The sequence below is a fragment of the Sorex fumeus genome, unplaced genomic scaffold (assembly GCF_029834395.1).
Source record: "Sorex fumeus unplaced genomic scaffold, SorFum_2.1 ptg000070l, whole genome shotgun sequence".
Classification (NCBI taxonomy): domain Eukaryota; kingdom Metazoa; phylum Chordata; class Mammalia; order Eulipotyphla; family Soricidae; genus Sorex; species Sorex fumeus.
In genome coordinates, this window is record NW_026606127.1 from 1,746,006 (window position 1) to 1,760,133 (window position 14,128).

The following is a 14,128-nucleotide window of genomic DNA, read 5'->3' on the forward strand; positions in this document are numbered from 1 at the left end:
GATGAATGCAATCTTTCTATGTCTGTCCCTCTGTTTCTGACTCATTTCCCATAGCATAATATTTTCCATGTAGTACCACACAAGAGCAATTTTCAAGTTCACTGGTAGACAAAGAGCACAAAATAAAATGATAAATTAAAATGTCCCCCAAATTACGAGTATTGAAATATCAGGTGCTATCTTTCCCTAGCAAAGATGCTAGAAAATAGGCCTTTTAAAGTTATTTTATTGAGAAATAAATCTGTATAATAGTTAGGCAATATATAGCTTAAAGCAGTTTAATGTTCATTAAGTCAATGTCATTGTCACTGTCCTCACGTTGTTCATCGATTTTCTTGAGCGGGCCCAGTTAGGTCTCCAGTGTGAGACTTTGTTGTAAGTTAGCTTTCGTGTGTGTATAAGAAAATTCAAGGATCAAACTCATAACCTCAGAAATGTGCGGCAAATATTTTACCACTGAAGCATATTTCCAAACACAGTTAATGATTTTGCTTTTGCTTCTATAGTGCTAAAAATAGAAACCAAAATTTCATACATGCAAGCCAAGTTCTTTTGTCCTGAGCTACATATCCAGTCATAAGTAAGTTAGCTTTTAAGTATTGATATTAAGGAAACAATTAGAAAAGTAGACAAATAGATATAAATGTCCACATCAATGTAATCTTAGCTTGAAAACATTACAATTATAATATCTCAATAAACAATTTATAGTAACAGAAATTGGATAATCTTCTCCATTGCCATTCTGGAGGATGTGATGGATCCATTTAGGACGTCAGAGGGCAGTCATCTTGGTCTTGTAGTTGGCGAAGGACAGGCAGGTGTTACGAATACTTTTCCCGGCTTCTGCCACATCTACCAGTACTTCTGCTCTTCTCTCTTTCAGGTCTTCCTTGATCGCATCTCTGCACTGCTTTGCGAGCTCGGATGTTAGCTTGCGGTTGCCTGAGGCATGCGCCAAACCATGCTGGCGAATTAGCTCAAGAGTTTTTGAAGAAAGGCGATTTTTTGTGCTTATCTCTCTCTTGGAATTCCTCGCCCATACATGGAGGTGCTGAACCAGTCATATTCCTCGTCAATGTTGTCAACAATGGCATCTTCCCATGTTGCCGCAATAGTACCAAAGAGTTCACAGTTGGTGGTCATTCTGAGAGTTCTCTTTTTGAACTTTGTAGCCCTTTCTCCCTGCTCTGTGAAGTAGAAATTTGCACGAAGGAGACGGTGGTCCGATCCCGTTCGAAATTTTGGCACAACAGTGACATCTGTCAGGCAAAACCGTCAAGTGAATATGATGTGGTCTATTTCGTTGTGGAATCTTCCACCGGGAGACTCCCATGTCCATCGTTTAGATTCTGCCTTCTGGAACTGTGAGTTACCATGAATGGTCTTGGTCAACATGATGAACTCTGACAGTCTCTCACCCTGTTCGTTCCATTCTAGGCCATGGATCCTGATGTGAAGTTCTTCAGATGATCTTCTCGGTCCTATCTTGGCATTAAAATCACGCACAATGATCTTGTAGAAGGTGTGGTCTTCTTTATAGAACTTCTCTAGCTCCATGTAGAACTTCTCGATTTCTCTTTCATCATAATAAGATGTTGGTGCGTAGACAACGAAGATAGATGCTGGCCGACTTTGACCGTGAGTGTGGGAAGATAAGACTGCAGCTGAATCTTATGAAGTCAATGTTTATGAGAAGCAGCCTTGTTCCTGATGCCCCATTCGCTCTCAACGAAACGACCATCTCCGAAAGCATCAGGTATGTGCACCTAGTTCGAGAGGTCAACATGACAAATGACCTGGCACCCGAGCTGTGCAGGAGGAAGAGAGCGGCTTGGAATGCCTTCAAGAACGTCGAAGAAATAGCTAAGAGGATGAAGAACCTCCGGCTCTGGGCACATCTCTTTGATTCCACTGTTCTTCCTGCATTAACATATGCCTCAGAGACCTGGGCCCTACGCAAACAAGATGAGAATGGTATTCAGGTCTCCCAAGGAAGAATAGAAAGAATTATGCTTGGAATATCACGTTTCACTCAATTGAGAGAAAGAATCCGGAGTTCTGACATCCATCGCCGATCAAGAATCAGGGACGCTGTCTCATTTACCGAGGTGTCGAAAATCAGATGGGCTGGTCACGTAATGAGATTTAAAGACGACCGCTGGACTAGAGCTGTTACCGACTGGATTCCTCGGGATGTCAAAAGACCGCGTGGCCGCCCAACTTCCAGATGGTCTGACTTCTTCGTCAAGATCATTAACGATCGGTTTGAGGCCCTTCATGTTCCCGGAGCGAACAGATGCCATTGGGCTACACTAGCACGCGCCAGGGACAAATGGAGATGTTACTGGCACCCGCTCAAGCAAATCGAAGACTAACGGGAAGTTAAGTGATTAAGTGATTAAGAATACAACATTCCTTCAAGAGAGTTGAAGCTTGTTAGTTTTAAGTGATTTCTGGGATCAATTCCCTCCAGCCATACATTAAAGGTAGCAAAACACTTTTCACGTTTTTCTGTTCCCAGCCAGTCAACTACCCTTTCCTGAGAAAATCTATTAACTGGTTAGTCTCATGTCAGTCAGAAACTGCTTTCATTTCCCCCCATTTTCAACAAAGTTATTACTGGTACCAAGCAGAGTTGGTTAAATATATGTTCCTGTTAACATATATTTGCACTTGGGATCCATGTGAACACCTTCCACCTGGCTTTTAATGAAGGTGGTCATCCAGTTTGCTTTTCTGGTGGCATTCTGTTTCTCACTATTCCTCTCCACAGGTAATTGATGTGAAAATAACATATTTAGTAAACGGTATGATTAAAAGCTCCAGAAGGAATGCCAGCCCTTTCAGCTTTCTGGGTCTTATATGTAAACTGTACTTTGGAACCTATCTTATTTTCGTATGTTTGTCTTGAATTTCATTTTCAAAAATATTTTAACGTATTTGAAAAAAATCCACCAATTATCCCATGATGATCACCAGATTTCCACTTCGCTACCCTTCCCGGTTTCCTTTCCAACCATCCATCACCGCATTAACTCTCCTAGGACCATCTCTTTCTACCACAACCTTCCAGGCTCAAGGTCAATTCGTACTAACTGCTTTGGGAGTGGTGACCTAGGATGCATGTCTTTGTATGGTACCTACCACAATGGAACCACAACGTCATTTATAAAGTTGGTTCTTGTGTGAACGGCAGTTAAAAGCGATGTTTAGAGAAAGCTACAGGCAACAGGGACCATGGAAGACCAAAGACCAGCCCCTCAAGCTAATATAATTTGAGCTCCCGCCACCAGAAATTTCCTGAAAGCTGGCTTGGCTAACTTGGGGAGTTTACAAATTCAAAGACTTACATAGGCAATGGACCGCATTGTTGAAACTCACTAGTAAAGTGTCACCATGATAGCAACTCTGAATATTGTTGGGAATAATTGAAATTGTGCAGCTAGGGGTGCTGAAAAGAGGGCTCGAGGACATGGTGTCTTATCTTAGCATCTACCAGGAGCTGATCTTCAGGCTTCATGCGTCAACTGTTCTCTTGGCTTTTTCCTTGTTAAGAGTCATCCTTGAATGACTCTGAGGGCATTGATCACTCATCTGGTAGGTTTATTCCACAGTGTATGTGTTCGCATTCCCCAACCATCATTTATGGATAGACCACCCAAAACTTTTAGTGATGTGTCTCAAATTTGCTTCCTTTCCAAAGGAGGCCATGAGGTGTAAACACAGCCTCTATGGAAGAATTTTTACTTTTCTTCTCATCATCTTAGACTCATCTGCCTTCCTCAGCCTATTCCAAATTTATTATTTTAACCGAAAACTGCAAACCGTGCCATTTCTCCCATTTTTTTCGAGGACACCATTGATGGGCATACTTGACTGTGCTTGTCTTGTCTTACTCTTGGCTCTGTGGTCAAGTTTCACATCTGGTGGGTCTCTGGGGACCATAAAAGATTGCAAGAATTGAACTGTGTCCTTCTTGCTTGCAGAGCAAATGCACTGTCAGCTTACTCTTCCTCTGACCCTACCCCACTCTTCATCAGGCCCATGCAATTTCTCCTCTTAAGGGCTTTATGCAGTCGAGTTTCCCACATTTGGGGAAATCGCAGGGGTCAGCACATCCCAAGTGCAATGGATGGGCCTCACCCTGGGAAAACCACCTACATGATCATGGTATCTCCCCTGCCCTGGACCATGTTTGTATTTCTTAGAGTCTTGTCTATTCCCCCTTTTTCCTCTATCTAACTTCCCATTCTTTCCCAGCTCCTCCTTCAACACCGAGCCACTCCCAAAATCAACCACAGTTGACAGCATCTCAAAATTCAGAATATTTATTAACAATCAATTAACTATGATGCATCTCTGGAGTGATAGCACAGCGGTAGGGCATTTGCCTTGCACACAGCCAACATGGCCGACCCGAGTTCGATGCATCTCTTTAATTTGAAAAAAAAAAATTAGAATAAATAAATGGTGTATGGCATTTCAGTGTTTGCCTAGGGCAACCATCTGGTACCTAAAGTGGAACCTACCATTCCAGCTCTTACATTACGTAGCCATAGTAGAGAGAGATGTCCAACTCTTTTTCCCTCTCAATAAAGAACTGCACTTTCCCCCAAAGAGGTGTGTTTGGCACCGTTCTCACGCTCCTGCTGAGCCTTCCTTTTCATAGCCTCACGCTCTGGTCTCTGCTCTTTGGTGATGGGCTTTGACATGACTGGCTCGGGAACATTGGGCTTTCTCCATGGTTTAGGTTGGAAACGGAAGTCTTGGAGGAGAAAGTGACTCTGACGTTTGGGTGGAGACTGGCGCTTGTTCACACAGACAGGAGGAGCCTCCCGCTGTAGAGAAGTGCCAGCTGCTGTCTTGTAGGGATCAGGTCTAGAAGCTGCAGGCTGATGAATAGGCCGGTTACTAGGGTTCTGCAAACCTGGTCGAGATAGGTTGGTTGAAATGGACTTAGCAGGATTGGAAGGACCAGTCAAAAATGCAGTGGTTGACGGGGAAAAATTGGCAGCATTTGGCTGAGCTGCATTGGTAGAGCCAGGCTTGGCAGGGTTAGCTGCAGCAGGAAGATGTGTGGCTTCAGATTTTCGTCTCCGAGGAACAGGTTCAGCTTGTGGATTCTCCATGGTAAGAAACGGCAAAGGTACCAATTTGACCTTCCCAGGAGGTGGCAGCTCAGACTGGGATGGAGATGAGCGTTTATCAGCACTGCTACTTGGTTTCTGTGCTTTGACCTGAGTTTTCTCAAGGCCTTTTCCATCCCGTGTAGCACCTAGCCATGGCTTGACAGCTGAGGATGGCTTGACATCTTTGGGGTTCTTTGAGGTACTCAGCACCTCGGAGGAAAAGATTCCAAGTTTTGGATCACTCTTCCCCAGAGCATGAAACATTTGGACAGAATCCAGCATGTGTATGCCTAGGTAGCGGCGGGGTTATTTAACTGCCTCTTGGCAAAACTCAGGTTGAGTTTCCTTGCATTTCATCTTGCCAGTGGTGGACTTTTCTTCTGCCTTGACCTTGTTCCCTAGCTGCTTACACTCATTAACTTTCTTAGAGTTTTCTCTGGTGTTTTTTATCTTCTCCTGCCCATGGCTCTTTGTCTTGCTGATCCTGCTGGAGGAAGATTTGTGAGATTTGCTGTTAGTTTTGGCTGTGGTCACAGGACACCTCTCACTGACTGCAGCATTACAAACAATCCCTGCTCCCCTCAGCAAGCATTCTCAGACTTTTGGCTGGATTTTGGCCTTGGGTTATCCCTCAAGAGGTTCAGAAGCCTCCTTTTTGTTCTTCCCTTTTGCATGGGAGGTCCGCTTAGTGCCACTTGAATTTTCTTGCACCTGCTTCAGAGTGATGGTGTCAGTGGTGTTCATTACCTGCAGATCTTTGCATGATCTAGGTCTACTGGGATCTGGTAGGTCTCCAGAGGTTTTGAAAGCCCACTTTTCATTGATCAAAATTCTTACCTTTTTGATCCTGAGTTGGAGTTGGTGTCAGCGCCAGGTTACTTTGGGCTGGAGATATTATGGGAACTTCCCCAAGATCAGGTGAGTACCTGTTACTTATGGTTCACATACAACTTAATCTTGTTGATGCATTGACGGTTACCCTGATTTTTGATCCATTTCAAAAATCATTACTTGAGTTTTTCCCAAGAAATATTTTTGGAAGGAAAACTTTATTTAAATTCTGTGTCTTAAGTTGTTTATCAACAATGTAGTTACTCATAACTCTAAGAATAATAATGCATACACGAATATAATTTTTCTATTCAATGTTATTTACATAGGAGGAAGTGTAAAGAAAACATCATGAAAAATATGTATCACAGAACTGAAAAAGAATTATGTAGATATTAATGAAATCTGGGCTCTGTAGCAAGCAGCATAGTACAGTATGTTATGGAGAACCGACCCAAGAGTAAGCCTTGAATAACAGTGGATGGCATCCCAAACAAAACCAAATAAAACAGTACAATAAGGTTATTACTAAATTGTTCCACATATACAATATGAAGACTCTATTTTATTTTAGTAAAAACTGCTAGCCAAAAAATGGAATAGAAGGTGATTTTTGAGTGACACTTTACCAGTCCATTAAAGAGAAAGGATTTATCAGTAACTACATAACAAAAAGAAAATAGGAATAAACGTGATTGTATTTCATAGAGATGAAATGTTTTAAATGAGTAAAACACAGAAAGAAACTTCGAAATTACAAAAAATTATACTCATCAGTACCTTTGAATATTAACCAGCAAACAACATGTGTTAAACATAGCAGAGGATTTCACTTGATCACACAAGAAACAGAAAAGACCATTTAAAAAGTGATCACAAAATAATGCAAATTTACTTTCAACGCCTATATTAGAATTATCTTTATCAAACAGGAAAACTTTCTTCTCAATGTTTAATAAATGAGCACCAAAATCCCATAAAATATCTTTATGTAGGAAAACTCAGAATTCACAAATATGACAAAAATGTGTAATTAGTCATGTGAGACTTGATTTTTCTAATTCCTTTTAGGATCTAAAAACAAAACTTGACTATTATCAAAGTACTCTCATGGTAGGAAGAAAAAATCACATGAAATAATATTTGTAAAGATGACAAGCAGCTTTAACCTGGAACCTACTGACCACACAAATGAATCAAACCTCCTGATTCAAGTTAGAATATACCATTTTTTTTATTTTAACAGGCAGCGCATACATGAACTTAAAAACCAGAATGTAATAAAAACATTGAAGATTCTGTGTCTTCCACCGCCCTAGATAAGCACTATTAGCTATTTATGGGGAGCATCATTTCTGAAGCGTGTTTATACTCCAAATTGTCAAGTACCAAGTACTGTGTTCTAAGAAATAATAAGGAAAAAAGCCAGGAAGGATGGCTTTCTGATAAAGAGCTTTTCCTACTGGTACCCTATTGAAGGCATAGTATATTTCTAGTCCTGACATTTATTGAAGTAAAATTCTTTGACTTGCTCTCAGTGAATTATTCTCAGCATATTTCATATATATATTCTTTCTTTTTTGATGTTAAGTCTTTGGTTCTCTTCAATTTTATGTCCAAACGTTTTCCTCTTCCTTGATAATCGAAGTCCCTATTCTTTCTTTCTTTCCTTCCTTCTTTCTTTCTTTCTTTCTTTCTTTCTTTCTTTCTTTCTATCCTTCTTTCTTTCTTTCCTATTTTTTCTCCCTCATATTGTCTTGGTGTCGATTGGTCAATGTTTGATGAAAGTGATCCCAAATTTGCTTACCTTAGAGGTCTTGCCTCCCTAATGCTCAGCACTCCGCACCTTCCCCATGCCCCATATTTTCTTATTACCTGGTTTAAATAGAAATCTCAAAGATCAATGATTATTACTTTGTAATATCACTATATTCACAATACTGAAGTATAAATACAAGTGGAGAGACCACTACAGAGAACACATGCTAGTATATATTAACAGTTTTTCACAGCATCTATATTTTCTATTTCTGTAAAAATACTGTCTCTGATTTACTTGTTTTCAGTGAATATCATGTAAAATTCAATATTAAAAGGAAAAAGAAACACAGAGAATCAAACCTCATATATATATATACATATATATAAATATATATGTTCGTGTGTGTGTGTATGTTTGTTTGTGTATTTGAGCTCCTAAGTATGTGTAAAATATAATGTAATCAATGAGGAAAAACACTTTGTATGTGAGAGAAAGTAAGCCAGTGTCTAAAATCACACAGCAAATGTCAAAGTCAAGCTAAAATGAGGCTTATAAAATTCTACTTGAATATTTTCTTTCATTACTACGTGCTGTTTTTACTTGACTGCTAAGTTTAGGGATGATAAATCTAATGAAAAACTTTGAAAAGTATTATTCCTTACCTGACATGGTCAGAGAAGAGGAAATACCAATGAAAGGTAGACGAGAAGAGGAGACAGTAGGAGATTACGTCTGAACACTGAAGCAGCTTAAGACCACAAGTATTCAGTACAGACGACTGCTCACTGGTGATTGGTCATTGGTCACTCGTCACTTGCCATGAAGATTCAAATTTGTTTACAAACAACTACATGGGACCCCCAAGATTCTACCAGTTGGTGGTTTGTTTGGTGGGAGAATGATGTCATAAAGTAGGCAGGTGAAAGGTAGAGGCTAGCCAATCAGGAGGTCAGAATCCCAGAAGAAGATCGGATTGGATAGAGAGTGGGGTAGAATGAAGCAGGCTAGGGAGATGGAATTCTACAAGATGGTTATAACAGTTTCACCTTCGTCAGACTCTTGTGTTAGAAAAATACTCCCATGATGCTCAAGAGCTTAGCTATTTCATTAACAAATCAAGAAAATTACTAAATAATTGTTTATATTGCACTGTTAAAGAAACAACATTTGTTATTACTAGTATATTTTAGATAACGTTTACAGCACATCGGGTTGGGCATTTGCCTTGTAGGAGACCAACCCTGATTCCGATTCCTCTGCCCGGCAAGCTACCCAGAATATCTCGTCCACATAGCAAGAGCCTGGCAAGCTACCCATGACGTATTCGATAGGCCATAGCTAGTGACAACAAGTCTCACAATTTGTTGTAAGATGTTACTGGTTCCCGCTCGAGCAAATGGATGAACCACGGGAGGACAGTGCTACAGTGCTATGATTGAAAAAATTGGTGGTTTCTTTCAATATGACAACACTTACTAGGTTAAGTTGTAGATGAATCGAGATGTGTGAAAATGTAAATAAAATGAGAAGAAATAGTAAATGCACAGGTATCTTATTTGTACAAAACAAACAGTTGTTCTCAGTTTAAAACTGTAGAAGATAAAGAAAAACATATACTCATTTGTGTCAAAATTTTTCAACCTGAAAGAAAAGGACCAAAACCAATTTAAGTAATCAAAAAACAAGCAAAACTAACAAATACTGGCAATTAATATAGGCCAAGGATGAATGTTCTTAATAAATTAGTGCTGTGAAAAAAATCAGTATTTAGCTATTAAACTTCAATATTAAAAATAAGCATAAACCATGATCATATATAAAATGTATTGAAAGAAGTGTAAATGACTGGTAAACACAAGGGCAAGACACTCGCAAATGCCTACCAGGTTCTCTCAGAGTGAGAACTGGACAATAATTGTTGTCTTATCAACAAAATCCAGTCTCTGTATCTTGGCCATTGATGGGATTACATGGCTCCAGGGGCAGTTCATGGTTGTAACACTTAGCTACTAGGAGATGGGGGATCTGGTTGGAGGGGGCCCAGTCTTGATCTGAGCAGCCTTGGAGATCTCATCCCCCGGTTGCGCACACCTGGGTTCCTCTGTCAGATTCGTTCATGCATGAGGCTCCTTCAAGCTTGGGGAGAGTAGTCTAAAGCGTACCTATGGCTGGTTGCAGAGGTCTTCAGGTGCCGGGGCTCTGCTCGGCGCGGTGAGGGAAACTCAACACACCGCCTCCAAGGGACCCTGGTGAAGAAAGCCAGGTGTGGGGTCAGGAGACTGTCATTTTAGACATATTTGGAATTAATTTTAGATCAAAAAGTACACATCATTCTAACTACGTATGTGCTTAGTAATAAATTACTACACACTTGTTCAATCACCTAAGAAACCCCACTCTGCTCAGATAACTAGATTTTTAATTATAGGTCTGTTTTGCCTGTGTGTCATGACTGAGAATCACTATCATTAGATATGAAACTCACTATACACAAAGATGCACACAGGCTGCTTTGAGTCATCTGTGTTGTTAATGTGTGTTGGCCATTAAACTTCACTGAGACCCTTTATTCTGTCCTTTACAGGAGCCTCATAAGTGTCAACTTCCATTCAAGTTGAACTTATAATAATGTGGAATGAAATCATCAATATGATCCTCACCTCTTCCTTCAGGAGAAAAATCCTACTTATATTCAAGGTGGTCAAAGTGCAGACAACACCATCCACCTTTTCCTGGAGATGTACACGGGACTGAGGTGAGAACAGCAAAAGGCTCTAGTTTAATGGTCTTAATGAAGGTTTCAGGGAAGTGCATTAAACAGGACTCATATAACATCTTCCAAAAGAATTATTTTGTAAAACTGATGCCTTGATTATGGTAAAAGATAATATGGTAAAAACCATATTTTTCTTTCTGGGACATTAAAGTTCTAAATCTATCAAGCTGCTTTGAAATACTTTCTTTGATTAGGTACCACTGTCTGCCATAGGGTAAGTAAGGACAACACTCAAATTAATCAGAACAGAAAAAATAACTCCTACTAGGTTTGGTTACACATATACTAAAATTGAAATGATACAATGATGAGCATGGTCCTTGCACAGAGATGACATGCAAACTTGTAAAGAGTTCCATATTTTTGTTGCAAGAAGAACTAACATGGCTACTTTAAGCTAAGGCAATTCCCACAAGTACAAAAATTCTACATAAAGATAGCACAAATTCCCATAACAACAATCTCTCTCAATGTCTATGGACTAAATGTGCCAATTCAGAGGCACAGAATAGGAAGATGAATTAGAACACTGAACCCAACATTCTGATACCTGCAAGAAACACATCTGAGCAATCAAAGCAACCATGGGCTAAAAGTAAAAGGCTGGAAAACAAGTATTCAAGAAAAGAACACCTCCACAAAGCTGGAGTAGCCATACTAGTATCAGACCACATGGACTTCAGGCTAAAGGTTATAAGAGACAGTGAATGTCATTTCTGCATGATCATGGGATCTTTACATCAGAAAGAACTCACCCTCCTCAATGTAGATGCTCAATGACAGACCAGCAAAATACTTAAAAACAACTTCTAATAGACTTATAGAAAAACATTGATAGCAAAACAGTACTAGGTGGAGATTTCAACACTACTTTGTCACTTCTCAATAGATCAAACAGAATAAATCTCAGCAAGGAAATATTTTACTTAAGTGAAGGAATGAACAACCGTTGGCTTAGAGAAGAAATCAAAGAGGAAATAAAAAGGTTCCAGAAACAAATGAGAATGAGGACGCGAGCTACCAGAACTTGTGGGACACAGCAAAAGCAGTGTTAAGAGGAAAGATTATTGATCTGCCAGAATTCATCAGGAAGAAAGAAAGGGCCTACATGAATAAATTAGAGCTCAAGATTTTGGAAAATGACCAACAAAAGGAGTGCAAACTAGGCTGGAGCAAGGAAATAATAAAATTTATAGTAGAAATCAATGAGCTAGAAACCCAAAATACAATCCAGAAGACCAATAAACGCAAAAGCTGTTTCTTTGAGAAAATAAACAAGATCAATAAACCTCTAGAAGCCTCTCAAAGAAACAGAAAGAATTCTAATAAATCGAATCAGAAATGCAAAGGGGGGTATCCTAATAGAAACTACAGAAATCCATAGGATCATCAGAGATTATTTTGAGAATCTTTGCAGCAGGAAATGAGAGAATCTTTAACAAATTGATAAATTAATGGATTCCAATTACCTCCCAAGGCTGAACCAAGAAGATTTGGAATACTTGAACCTATTACTACCAAGGAAATTGAAATGATGGTCAAAATATCCCCCCAAACAGAATCCTTGGCCCAGATGGATTCAATAGTGAAATATTTCAATCCTTTAAAGAGGAACTGCTGACAACATTTTTAAGATTTTCCAGGAAATTGAAGAAACAGAAATGCTCCCAAATAGCTTCTATGAGGCAAAGATCACCCTAATACTCAAAACAGACAGAGACACCACAAAAAATGAAAATTACAGACCTATTTCCTTGATGAATACAGATACACAGATTCTCAAGAAAATACCAGCAAAGAGAATCCAGAAACTCAACAAAATATCACACACTATGACCAAGTAGGTTTATCTTGGGGATGCAAGGATGGCTTAACATTCTCTAGTCAATCAACAGAATACACCATCTCAATAAAATAAAGATAAAAGTCATATCATCATATCGATAGATGTAGATAAAGCATTTGATGAGATCCAGCACCCATTCATGGTGAAAAACTCTCAAGAAAATGGGAGTTGAAAGTACTTTCTTCAATCTAGTCAAAGCAAACTACCACAAACCCACAGCAAGCATTATTCTCAACGGGGAGAAAACTAAAGGTTTGGAGCAGAAATCAATGAGCTAGAATCCCAGAATACAATTAGGCACAAAAGAAGTTACCCACTCTCACCACACCTATTCAACATAGTACTTGAAGTACTTGCCATAGGATTTCGGTAAAAAGAAAAGATATCAAGGGCATCCATATAAAAAAGGAAGAACTCAAGCTTTTACTATTTGGAGATAACATGATACTATACTTGGAAAATCCCAAAGAACCTACAAAAAAGCTCCTGGGAACAATAGATTTGTTTAGTAAAGTAGCATATTACACAATCAATATCCGGTAGTCCATGGCTTTCCCATATATTTCAAATGAAAGAGAAAAAAAGAGATAGAGAAAAACAATCCCATTCACAATAATACCTCAGAAAATCGAGTATATTATATTAGAATCAACTAAAATGTTAAGGAACTATACTTTGGTACTATTGCGGCAACATGGGAAGATGCCATTGTTGACAACATTGACGAGGAATACGATCCACTGGTTCAGCACCTCCATGAATGTGTGAGGAAAGCCAAGAGAGAGATAGCCACAAAAAATGGCCTATCTTCGAAAACTCTTGAGCTAATTTGCCAGCATGGTTTGGCGCATGCCTCAGGCAACCGCAAGCTAACATCCGAGCTCGCAAAGCAGTGCAGAGATGCGATCAAGGAAGACCTCAAAGAGAGAAGAGCAGAAGTACTGGTAGATGCGGCAGAAGCCAGGAAAAGTATTCGTAACGCCCGCCTGTCCTTCGCCAACTATAAGACCAAGATGACTGCCCTCCGACGTCCTGATGGATCCATCACATCCTCCAGAACGGCAATGGAGAAGATTACCATGACTTCTACTCAAATCTCTTCGATAACCATGTCCACTTGCCGACATACCAAATTACACAGGATGGATATGTCCTTCCCAAAGTTCTCCCTTCCGAAATTCGACACGCCATTTCGTTGGTAAAGAAACCAACAGCACCCTGCCCAGTCAAGGTCATATCTGAACACCTGAAGAACCTGCCGTCAGTACTCATCAATACACTGGCTCGGCTCTTCACTCGCTACCTGTCTGAATGCAAGTTTCCGTCTCAATGGAAAACCAGCAGGACCGTACTACTGTTCAAGAAGGGAGACATCCATGACATTGGCAACTATCGCCCGATCTGCCTATTGTCTGTCATCTACAAGTTGTTCACTCGAGTCATCCTAAATAGGATTGGCAGAACACTAGATGAAGGACAACCATACGAGCAAGCAGGGTTCCGCAAAGGATTCAGCACCATCGACCATATCCACGCGATAACCAAGCTCATTGAGGTTTCTCTGGAGTTCAAGATGCCGCTGTTTAATGTTCATTGATTTAAACAAGGCCTTTGATTCTGTTGAGACGGAAGTGGTCATTGAAGCCCTAGCCAATCAGGGCATTCAAGACCAGTACATCAGGATCCTCCGTGAGCTGTATTACAGATTCACTAGCAGGATCTCACCATTCTACAAAGAAGTGATCGTTGATGTCAAGAGAGGGGTGCGGCAGGGTGATACC

General features: G+C 39.9%; 2 pseudogenes; one reads left to right on the top strand and one right to left on the bottom strand.

Moving 5' to 3' along the window:
• Nucleotides 1–4,075: 4,075 nt before the first annotated feature.
• On the bottom strand, nt 4,076–4,186 carry LOC130037168 (uncharacterized; annotated as a pseudogene).
• Nucleotides 4,187–10,769: 6,583 nt separating this feature from the next.
• On the top strand, nt 10,770–10,866 carry LOC130036967 (uncharacterized; annotated as a pseudogene).
• The last annotated feature ends 3,262 nt before the right edge of the window (nt 10,867–14,128 follow it).